Source organism: Mesocricetus auratus, unplaced genomic scaffold (assembly GCF_017639785.1).
Source record: "Mesocricetus auratus isolate SY011 unplaced genomic scaffold, BCM_Maur_2.0 Super-Scaffold_100045, whole genome shotgun sequence".
Lineage (NCBI taxonomy): Eukaryota > Metazoa > Chordata > Mammalia > Rodentia > Cricetidae > Mesocricetus > Mesocricetus auratus.
The window spans coordinates 5,639,154-5,651,410 of NW_024429222.1; the positions used below are offsets into that span (position 1 = coordinate 5,639,154).

Sequence of the window (12,257 nt, forward strand, 5' to 3'; positions counted from 1 at the left end):
TGTGGGACTGTGGTTCCCAGTGCAGAGCCCACACAGGTGATACCTACCTCACATGGGAGGAAGGACTGATCTTGAGGTGCACGGGAGACATGGTAGGAACCACAGGAGCTGTTTCTGCTGCAGGAAGGAAGGGGCTTGACATAGACCCCCACACACCTGTCAGTGTTTCCCCACTTTCACAGGTGAAAAGTTGTGAAAACCTATTTGGTGACAATCATGGAGCCATGATGAGCTTTGAGGGAATAAACGAAACATTTGAAGAATTGACTGCTGGCCTGAGGTCATTTCCCTGGAAACAACCAGCTCCACTCTCAGGAGACATAAATTAGGAGTGTCAGGACAAGTGTCCTGATGTAACCAGCGTCAGTCTAAAGTTACCTTCTCCTATGCCCACGGCAGTCACTGTTCATTGACTGCCTCATAGATAGTATTTCCGTATGAACCTAAGGCCAGATTTCAGAACTTTTCAATAGATGCTGTATTTACAGGGGACCAAATGCATAAACTATGAAAGTATATACCTAGGAAAGTATATACCTAGAAAGTGCATACCTCCTCCCACCCCAACCCCATCCACACAGTTGCCCTCCCACACTGAGACAGAGATACACTGTCTCAGAATTTGGGGGAAAACCTAAGCTTAGAGAGGATGTGGTTCAGGAGTTCAACTGATCAATTTCAGAATCTACACTTTTAATATCGGAAAAGTGACTGGTTCATTAGTATTTTCAAATGTATTTTATTTATATATTCCTTGACAGCCTATATATGTATGCGTGTGTTGTTTTTTTTTTTTATCTTACCCACCCCCCATTTTCCTCCTCAGACTTCTCCCAGAGAGCTCCCTGCTCCCTTCCCAGCTTAACAGCTCTCTTCTTTTTATTTTTCTAGTTAGTAGTTTTCCACCCATTGTGTCAGAGCAGACTAACCCAATACCGATGAACTAGGTCCATGGAAACAATTTCTGAGTATAGATGCTTCTGTGTGTGGCCATGATGGATTGACTTGAGTGGTCAAGGATTCCCAGAGGCCAACATCCACTAAGCAGTGTCAGAACACCTAACATTTACCAACAACACCACGGACTCTTCGAGCTGGGGTTGGGGTTCAAGGTCAAATGCCTTGCTGAGAAACTTCATAGGGCTGTGAATGTTGAGGAAGCCTCAAATAAACAATGGAGTCCCTTTCTTCATTTTAGAATCTCCTAACTGATTATCTAGAACTCTATTTTCTCTTTCTGAAGTAAAACTCCCTGTTGATGTGAGCTTACTTACCTTAGAGATAGGCCTACTGGATTGGAAGCTCATCTTGTGTCCCATATGTGTGACACGAAACCTCCCCTAACCTTCCTTTTCCCCTAAAATAAATAAGGGGAGGACAATAGCAAATGGAGTTATTGGGAGAGCTGAATGGGATCAGAATAAATTTAAGCTATGAAACATAATACCTAATGCATGGTTAACACTTGATCCCTTGGCTAATGTTGTTTAATGATTGCTTTCAATGGGGGCAGTAGAGAGTAAAGGGAACACTCAAAGGGCTGAAGTCTTATGTTAATATCAATCAATGTGGCCAAATACCTAGAAAGAAGAAACTAGGAAGAAGGGCTGATTTTGACTTACAGTTTGAGAAGGACCACAGTCCCAGCATGGTGGGTATGTGCACAGGGAGGGATGTGAGGAAGTTGATCACATGGCATTCATATGAGTGGGATGCAGTGCTCAGTTCATCTCTCCCATTTTGCTTACTCTGGGCTTCCACACACATTCAGGATGGGTCTAAAACATCTCAAATACCCTCACAGATAATCCCAAAGGTGTGCTTTCTAGGTGGTTCCAAACCAAAGCTGGAAGGATGGCTCAGTGGTTAAAAAGACTTCTGGCTCTGCCAGAAGATCAGAGTTAGGTCATCAACAACCTTATCAGGTGGCTTAACCATCTGTAATTCTAGCTCCAGGGAAATCTGATGCTCTCTGTGGGCATGTATGTACTTGCACACACACACACACACACACACACACACACACACACACACACACATTGATGGGGGAATGTCTTTCTGTAAAATGTTTCTCTTATTGGTTGATGAATAAAACACTGATTGGCCAGTAGCCAGGCAGGAAGTATAGGCAAGGCTACCAGACAAGGGGACTTCTGTGGAGAGGATGCAGAGAGTGAGCCTCCAGGGAGATACCATGTAGCCGTTGAAAGAGTAACATGCTGGAGCATTCTCCAGTAAGCCAAGACCACGTGGGAATACTTAGTTTAATAGAAACAGGTTAATAATTAAGAGATGGCTAGCCAATAAGAAGCCTAAGCCATCCGCCAAACCGTTTATAATGAATATAAGCCTCTGTGTGTTTATTTGGGCCTAAAGGGTTGTGGCACCTGGCATTAAAGAAACTCTGTCTACAACACAAAATGAATATTAAAATAAAAATATCAACCATCACAGCTATCAATGACCCTGGTTGCTAAGTTACTGAAAAACTCTTTAGTTGGCTGCCACTCACATGCTTCAAAGGCAGGGCTCCTGGCTATCACATTTACTGATTGAATAGAAACGTGTTGATAATGTTCCATGCTTTGATCAAGACCGGTGATCCAATGTAACATCAAAGCATCACTTTAGCCAACAGAGAAAGAAGAAAGCAAGCCATTTAACATGAGCTCTTGACTTTGTCCTCAGTAGACAAAATGTCAAAGCTATGTTTGAGATGCTCTGAAACCCTTGCCCTGATGAGATGCTAATACCTCTAGCAGGGAATGTGCTGCTCTGAGCCCCACCCAGAAGACAACACGGTTCATAATAGACACATAATTGTTCATGTCATGTAATCTGCAATGACTACATTGTAGGACACACCATGGCTGTGTGTGACATTAAGACAGCTTCTGCCAATTAGCTCTGACTAACAATGCTAGAGAGCCGCTACCCAGCCTCAGAGATGCTAAACTTAAAAAAAATGTGCCTTAGAGATGGTGAAAATGGCAATGTTTAATGAACTTGCATATAATTCTGGTCTGTAACAATATCTCCTAAACCTTGTGAAGACCAACACAGAAGCTTCAACACTGGCCTCAGACTGGGTCCTAAGACTCTGAGGTCCTTGTGTGTATAGGGTGGAAGGAGGGGTGAGGGTTAGGCCAGCCCGACATGTCTGTACTACAGGACCTTGTGACCATTTCCAAGGCTCCAGTACTAGCCTGTGAACTTCAGAACCCCCACAGAAGCCAGAGCACTAAATGGCTTTGTGGTCCACTGAGTTTCCCAGCTTTTGTTTGATTGACTTTTAAGAGAGATCCTTGCCTTAATTCTCCTCTTTTGGGGTGCTTTAATGCAGGCAGTGAGGGACCTGTGGTTCAGTGAAGTTAACTGCATTGACCAAGGTCAACATGTAATTAGTATCATAGCTAGGATCCAAACAAGTTCTCCAATTGATGCTGATTTTAACCTAGACTAATTAAAGAGCTTGTATTTTAAACAATATTTAAGTACAATTAAACCACAGTGACATTCTGCGAAGAACATTCCTGAATACTCCAGAAACTCTAAACCTTCATCCCCGAGATACCATATCCCCATTCAGAGCCCAGGTGCCATTTTATATGAACAAGTTACTGAGTCAGTGTGTCAGGGGAAGGGCCTGGTCTCCTTTGGGGGTGTATTCTGGAGCAATTCATTGTTTTCTTAAAGCCTGGGGAAGAGTAAGCGGTAATCAATAGTGAAATCTGCCTGTGTCTCAGAGGCTCGATGGAGGTGGTTTTGAAGCCCATCACGGCGCTTGATTTCCTGTTATTTAGTGCCAAAAGTTATTACTTCAGCAGCAGCCCGATGTCTAATTTATATCAAATTGTTAGCTGAAATCTATTAAAGTTTATTAGCACTGTCTCAGAATACAGTAACGTCTCGCAGGTTCTGCTCCTGTTGAAATTGACCAGCTGGTTTAACTCTATTAGCTTGGAGACTGAGACAAACTAGAGTTTGTGGGAGCCATCCACGGCACCGAGGGAAAAGCAGCGCAGATGAGGTCTGGGTGTTGGGGATGTCCACTGCTACAGGATCGCTTCTGTCTCTCTGGTTGCAGGCTTGACCCTGTTAGCTCACATCTAACAAGATGAGACACTGTCCTCAGAATGCAGAAAGCAGTTGTCGATGTGATGGGGCATTGCAGAGGAAGGCATTCCCATAACCAGGACAATGTCAGTCCACAAGGGGACATACAGCAACTTGGTTGTCTGAAAGGTGGAACTGATTTTTCAACATACTTTCCTCAGATTGCCAATGGATCTGTGGCTTCTCAGGGTCACCTCCAACTGGAGAGAGAAAGAACAAAAGATCTAATGTAGGGAAGAGTAAGTCTCTGACCTGAGTGCATCCTACCTGTCCTCAGGGCCAGGACTTCCCCCAAATCAACCCACAAACACATGGAAACATTTATGTCGGAGCAGAATGAACCGCAGCAATGGAACACAATGCTTGGTTGTTTTCGATACCCTGGAGCAGTAAAAACGTTGCCCTTACAAGTCACCCAGATCTGGTCTGGAAATGACCCCAGCCCTGGTGGCTGCCGTTGTGGGAAAACTGGCAAGCTCTCTGGGTCCTCTGGAAACTGTGGGGCTTGGGGTGAGAGTTTAGAAGTTAAGCAATCAGTGTCCAGCCCTGCCAAGGCACAGTCTTTCTACTCGACCCTACTTCCCAATATTCACCCTGCATGACTCTTTGCAGGCATAACTGTGTCTTCGTTTTGGCCTCTACTTCCTCTAAGTTCCTTTCTACCTGCTACCTTTCCAGTGTCTGAAAGGAACTCAGAGAGCAAGGTGCTGGTGGTCCTGTGCCACAAATTAGAAATCTCACTTAGAGGTTCAGAAACCCCTGTGATGTCACACCACTGAGAAAGAGTATAGCACAACAGATAGATTCCCAAGTTCCACTCCAGATTTCTCCCCGTCATTTTAATAAAAGCAACCAGCACACAGAGTCCCAAGGCCGGGGGACCAGGCTTCACTGAACAGAATCCCCAACAGCTTAAAAGCGTCTGGATTCATGCGTGGTTCGTAGTAGGTGTTAATCTGAGCTGGTTGTCTCCATCAGGGTTCCAGAGAGGAAGCAGGAAGACCCACGAGATGTAAGAGACTAAGTGGGACGATGACAGAAAGCAGTTATGCACTGCCTGTGATCACTCAACAGGCACACCACGGAAAGGACGCTCCATTCTCAATCAAAGACAGGCCGACTCCAGGAGCGAGCTGGGCGCACAAGCTCCCAGAGCACTAATGTGGCAGCGCCTAAGGGAGTAGGCTGTCCAGGCAATCAGTCTTCACTTCCCACACCTCCTGCCTAGGAGACACAGCTGACTCCCAGCCCCTGGCTTCTTCACGACCCTCTGAACTTGTCTGAACGCACTTTGCACCCTTGTCTCTAGCACTGTCCCCGACTGCAAGTCCCACTGCAAGGCTTTTTCCATGGGAAATGATGAGGTCAAGAATGGCAGGTTTTATTACCTCTGCTTTATGGCTAAGGGAAGGACAGCCAGAAAATGTGCCCAATGGGAGGTCTTCACTCTTTCGCAAATATATTTAAATAACTAATATTCTACTCCACAGCAGTGCTGCCCCAGTGTCAGGGATGTCATGGTGAAGGCAACAGGCAGTGACCTGACCCCGGGGAGACAGCATTCTACCACAGGGAACAAAAGCAAAAGTGTGTCTTTATCACCCTACTGAGTTAGAAGTTCAACAAAAAGTGGATGCAGAGAATAGTGTGTCCAGGGAAACCTGAGATAGGACAATCAGAAAAACTAGATGGGAATGACCATAAGAAAAGAAAGACACAGAAGAAAGAGGAGGAAGAGGGAGAGGAGGAGGAAGGGAGACAACAGAAGCCTCCAGAAGAAAAGCTAACTTGTAAAAATGGCAAAGTGTGCCAAGACGAACAAAGAGCTCATTGTAAAACTTCATTGGAGAAGAGCTAGGACAGTTTGAAGAAACAAAATGAAAGCCAGGGTCTCCTCTTAGGGAACAAGAGAAAGCAAGGGCAGGGTAGAGCAGAGAAGTAAAGAGGCTGGGAGGTCATGAATTTTATCATAAATATAGTTGAAACCACAATCAATGAAAGGGAGATAACGAGATTAACTTGCAACTCAAGTCTGCCTTCTGCTGTGGAGGATCATAGACGAGGGCAAGATCCAAGAACAGAAGGTGACTGGCCAGCCTTTCCGGAAGGGATAAAGAAGGGTGTGACTAGAAGGAGATTCGACCAGAATCAGAAAGCTCACTAAGACCAAAGCCAGGTGAGTGAGGTGGCACAAACCTGTAGTCTTAGCACTCAGGAGGCTGAGGCAGGAGAATTGTCACTGCAAGGTCAACCTGGGCTACACAGCAACTTCAAGCCTGGACTAGATAATGAGACTTTGGTGTAACTCAGTGGAAAAGTACTTGCCTGGCATGTTTGAAGCCTGGGCTCCATCCTTGGTCCTGTAGGAAAAGAGTCTGCAACCGGCACTAGAACCCATATCTTTTTTTAAAGGAATATAAAACTATTTATTGACCACTGTTCACCATTATTTACAATAAAGTAAATATACAGTTGGATAACATTCTGATACTACAGCTGGCTCATTGAACCAGAACCCAAATACTGAAAACATTGATCCTATCAGTCAGGAATGAGTCAGGTAAAGAAAAAGCATGCAAATCATTAATTTATATTACCAGATTTTGTTCATTTATGTTGGCTGGTCTGAGATGGCCAATATCATCTTTAACTGTATTCCATATCCCAGCAAACAGATATTCCATGAATCATAAGCTTTTAGTAGATTTTCAACTTTTCTACAAAGGAATGGTTCACTAGAGGAACCTTTACATGCCCACTTAAGTCTTTTTGCTTGGTTTTCAGACACAGGGATTTTCTGTGTAGTCGAGGCTGACCTAGTCTAAATCAGAGATCCTTTTACCTTCAGAGTGCTGGGATTAAAGGCATGCACAACCACACCCAGCTTAAGTCTTGTTATTAAATCATACTACAACTTTGTCTAATTCCATTTTCTGAAGGGGGAGTTAGTAACGACAAAATTTTGTAAATAAACTACTGTATGTGATAATACATAAATTATGATATGCTTCCTGTAAAACTATCCAATAAATTACAGAATCACCTACTTATAATCTGAAAGGTTATGGTTTCAGGAAGATGTTCACAATAATGGAACCTCATCAACACATTTTCATCTATGGTTTTTGAGTATTAAAAAACAAGACAAAATGAAAGTTATGTGTTCTATGGAACACATGAATACAAACAAAAAACTCAGAATGGTCCTTCTGTGTCTCAGTTAAAAATAAGTTTTGGTTGTCTAATGACTGTGAGACCTCCTCGGCGTTTAAGAAAAGCTGTTCTTCAAAGCCAAGGAGATACAATATGGTATCAAATATTCTATTGTGAAAGGAAGCAACTACAGAAAGCTTTTATTTGCCCAAAGGAATCAGTGCTTTTTGAGGCAGAACAAAAACCAAAAATATCCCAACTACTATCAATACTTTCAAAACCAGTATATCAAACTTGATTTTCATTCAAAACCCAAGATCCAGGATATATATACACAATTATTGGGCCTCATCTTCGGGACAAGAATGCCAAGTCAGCCTCTCCTCATAAAAGGCAATGACAATCTGAGGACACTTCATATTTGCCTCCTTTGCCAGAACCAAGTCTGCCTCATCTGAGTCCTTCCATTTCATGAGAAACATTAATTCTCCCCTGCTGTCTGTGGCACCAGTTATTCATTCAGGATCAAGACCTCTGGCAAAGCCCCTTGGTTTGTCAGCAGCGTCTCTCTTCTTCTTGGATTTGCCATCATCAGATTCACTGTCAGATAAAGATTTCCTTTTTGTACCATCTTTTTCTTTACCAGCTTTTTGAGAATTAAGAAATGCTTCAATTAATTCTGGACAGTCTAAATTTTCCTCTGGTTCCCAAGTATTATCAGCATCTGTGAACCCCTTCCACTTGAGGAAATAGTCCACCTTCCCATTCACTACATGCCGGTCCAGTACTTTTTCTACAACAAATTCTTCAGGCTCTGCCTCTTCAACTCTTTTACTCTTCCCATTCTGTTTCTTTCCCATTTTTTGCAATGTAGTTTTATTGGAGGCCATTTTTTTTAATCGAAGACTTGAAGAGTTCACCACTCAGATGCTCCAGGCCTTGGATCCTGCAGAGTCTCTAGAACCCGTATCTTTATGGTTGTCTTTTAGCTGAACCACACTCTGATGGTTCCCAGGATAAAGGGAGCGAATGTGAGGGATATGGGAAAGTTCTTAGAAAAACACACTTAGAACATAATATTCAAGCTCTTGAGCCCTTGGTCAGGTCTATACACAATATACTCTCTGAAACAAAATCTTATGGTCACTACAAATTTCAACAACAAATGAAGAGGAATCAATAGACACAGTGTGGGGTCATTTGGATGAGCACCTTCTGATGAGTTCAGTCACACCATCTCAGAACCTCTGCTAATTTCTATCCCTATCCTGCAGGCAGCAAACACAGCTTCCTTGGTTTTCATGATAATTTTATGCCAAGTGATGGGAAATACAGTAGACAGATGGAAGCTAGGTCAGTACATGATGACCTTGGTCTTTACTCCAAGAGAGCTTGCATCCAAGCCAAAGAACATAGCCCTATCTAAAGAGGAGACAATTCCAAGAACATCAGCTTTTCATGACTGTAATAAAATACTTGACACAGTTAACTCATAGTTTTATTTTTTGTTAACTCATAGTTTTATTTTTTTGTTTTCAAGTTTTTGCATGTATTTGTGTGTGTGTGTCTGTGTGTAAGCACACATGTATGTATGCATGCCTAGCATGCCTAGGCACACATGTGGAAGCCAGAGGACAGCTTTTAGGAATTGGGTCTCTCCTCCTGATATGTGGGTCCTAAGGATTGAACTCCATCAGGCTGAGTCATTTTAGTAGCCCTTTAACTCATACTTTTGAGACTTTAGAGTCCAAAATCAGTCCAATATACGTGTTTGGCTTCTGGGGAGGGTGGCAGATGTCAGAATATAATGGCAGAAACACAAGTCAAAGACAGTGGTCACATCTCAAACAACCGGAAAAAAAAAAAAAAAAGAGGCTCAGATCCCACAGTCCCAGCAAAGAACAGAGTCCCCAGTGGCCTAAGAAACTCCCACTGAGCCCTAGTTCTTAAAGTCCTAATACCAATGACAGTGTTAATTGTTACAAACACAAGTGCCTATGTTTATTTAATGGAGTTCATGTCAGTTTTCTTGATCTGCAGTCATGTTTGTATTTAACTTTTCTTTGTTTTGATTTCTTCAACACAGTTACTTTATAATTTCTTTGATGTTTATATTTATCACTATCTTAATAAAAAAACCTTCAGAAGCTCATTAGGGTCCATGATGATTTTTTTCCTTTTGAGAGTCTATGCGTTACTCTAGTTTTGGAATCCTGCTCTCAGTTCCATGAGAACCAAGCCATGGGGCTACTCCAGGCTACATGGATCAAGGTCTAGGTGGAATAGATGGGAAGACAGCACCATGGGAAGGAATCATTTTCCTTCTACAACTCTTGGAAGATGTGGAATCTGCCCAAAGTTAAGGTCACTCATCCATTCCAAAACATACAGAGCACCTACTTTCCCCATTGGTGTTTAATAAACATTAAATAGCACTGCATACAGAGAGAAGCCAACATGTTTGATAATTCATCAGCTGTAGGGAGGCTGACCATTTACATGCAATGCAAATTGCTTTGGCTTCCACGTGGCTCCTGTTGCTTCAAGTGCTGTGGTAAATAGCCTTCCTTGGGATTGTTATCAAGTATTCATGCTAACAACATTAATTTACAATGTGTCCCCACTTTACATTGTGCTACATGACTTATTCACAGAGCTGGCCCGTCGGTGACATATAGATTCATTCTGTCATTGGGCTCACCCAGTATCTTTAGGTTAATGGAAACTACACCAGAAAAGGATCGTGGCTGGGTTGTTCCTATGGGAATCCCTGATGCCAACCAAAAGCATCTGCTCGAAAAACTTGTCTTTCTGTCTGTGTTTGGTGGAAGAGGCCACAGGAAGTAGATGTGTTGTAGAATATCATTTTAACTAGGCAAAAATGTGTTACATTTGTTTGTGCTGCATTTCTTTAATTATACAAAGCTGTGCTGCATTTGTTTCACCTTGCCTGCCTAAGGTACCTGATTGGTTTAATAAAAAGCTGAACAGCCAATACCTAGGCATGAGAAATTTAGGCCAGCTAGTGGGCAGAGAGAATAAGTAGGACGAGGAACCTAGGCCTGGGAAGAGAACAAGAGAGAAGAAGAACAAGAGAAGGAAGAGAGAATGAGGGAGAAAGAGAGGGACATGGCTGAGGGCAGAAGTCAGGCAGTCAACACACACAGGCAGATGCAAGAAGTCATGCAAGTAAGTTATACAGAAGGAAAGAAAGGTAAAAAAAAAAAAAAAGCCCTGAGGCAAAAATGTAGATGAAGAGAAAAGGGTTGAGTTATAAAAGGTAGCAAGAAATGAGCCTAAGACAAGGCAGAGCATTCATAACTAATACTTTTTATGTTGTGATCTGATAGGTGGCCTAAAAGAAAAGGTCTGGTACAGACTTGAGTCAAGCTAGGTTTACTCGCCTGAGGACTCCCTGACACCAGCTCACAGAACAGTCAACTGTAGTAGCACCTGCAAAGATCAGACATCCTTGGTATTGCATACGTCACACATCTCCAACATTATCTTCCCATGATGACCATGCAAGGTACACAGAGGGCTGACTCAAGTATGAGACCTGGAGACTGGTTTCTTGGATTACAAATTGGATCTACTGTTCCCTAGCCAGTAGACCTGGGGCAGATGACTGCTGCCTTAATTAATCCATCCTCATTATTTCACGGGGTTTGTCGGCCAGGAGATGAGACAGACTGCCCCCACCACCAGTCAACATGCTGTAAGCATGTGACTCGATGCAGCCAATGAGAGCAGCAGACTACATACTGGCGTTCAGTCTTCCCTCTGGGGCAGGGATTGTGGAAGTAAAGTGCAGGCTGTGCTAAACTGTCAACAGCTGAGGTTCTTGATAAAGGAGACAAGAAGTCAAGTTCCCAGCAGCTGTAATGCAGCAGGAATGAGCAGTAAATAATACTTTGTTCTTATAAGCTTAAAAGAAACACTGATAACTCAGCAGAAAGCAGTCTCTCAGTGTCAGGTGTCATTCTCTTTATATTCCAGAAGAATAGAAAACTTGGAATAAGATACCAACAACATAATAGTGGTGTTCCAGAAGCATATCGAATGCCTATGTCTTAGAGTGGTCCAAAGGGAAGCAGGAAAGAAAGATAAACCTACTAATGATGAAGAATGCTTACTGTGCAAGTCCAAAAATTACACTCCCTATCTAGTATCAAAAATGTGCATGAATTAAATGAAATAATATTTATAAATCCCACTCATAAGACTATCTAGATTCTAGACTATCCTAATTATTTAGCTATGCTAGATTTTAACCTCCATTATTAATGTTATTAAGTGTTAATTATCATTATACTATTAACACAATTTGACCTAGGCAGTCAGTAGATCTAAGCAACTATGTATATGATATATAAACAATAAATACAAATCAGGGATGCCCAAGTGCTGTTGTGCTTGCTTTAGGCCCCTATTCTGCCTCTCTGTGGGTAATTTCTGTGAATGCTAAGCATCTTTGTTGCCAGGAAGTCTCCCCTTTTGGCCTGACCCTAAATTGTTAAGCACCCCATAGAAGCTATCTAGCTCCTTCTTTTTGCTGGCAATCCCAACTATGGACAAAATGTATCAAACTGTATTATTATTCCCATGGCAAGTATAGATGGAGAACACTCCTAATAAACAGTGGTGATATTTGTGTGTGAGAGTAGCAAAGGGAGGAAGAATTGTGCCCACATTTTGAGAAGGAATTTAGCAATGTCTATTCAGATGCTAAACATGATCTGACAGGCATTCTCTAGCATTCTGCAGAGAAACAAGAGCACGGAGAGGTAAAGATACATATTCAAGAGTATTCATTACAGTATTTTATTGTCACAACATAGGAAATTGAACCAATCTGCAATGCCCCTTCATGAAGAATTAGTTAAATAAGATTTGCACTTCTATTTGATGGAATGTTGCATTAGAAGATGAAGTTTTAGTATATGACCTATTTCTCCTGTTGCTCATTTTACTCCACATGTGCTTGA

The 12,257-nt window shown here is 42.4% G+C and overlaps 1 long non-coding RNA gene and 1 pseudogene across 1 annotated transcript in view; both read right to left on the minus strand.

Moving 5' to 3' along the window:
* Nucleotides 1-3,679: 3,679 nt before the first annotated feature.
* Nucleotides 3,680-12,257, minus strand: part of LOC110342637 — a 37,910-nt gene continuing 29,332 nt past the window's right edge. The window contains exon 5 of the long non-coding RNA XR_005873067.1: nt 3,680-4,316. This is a non-coding gene — a long non-coding RNA (uncharacterized LOC110342637). The remainder of the gene's footprint in view (nt 4,317-12,257) is intronic.
* LOC110342651 lies at nt 7,608-8,178 on the minus strand (annotated as a pseudogene).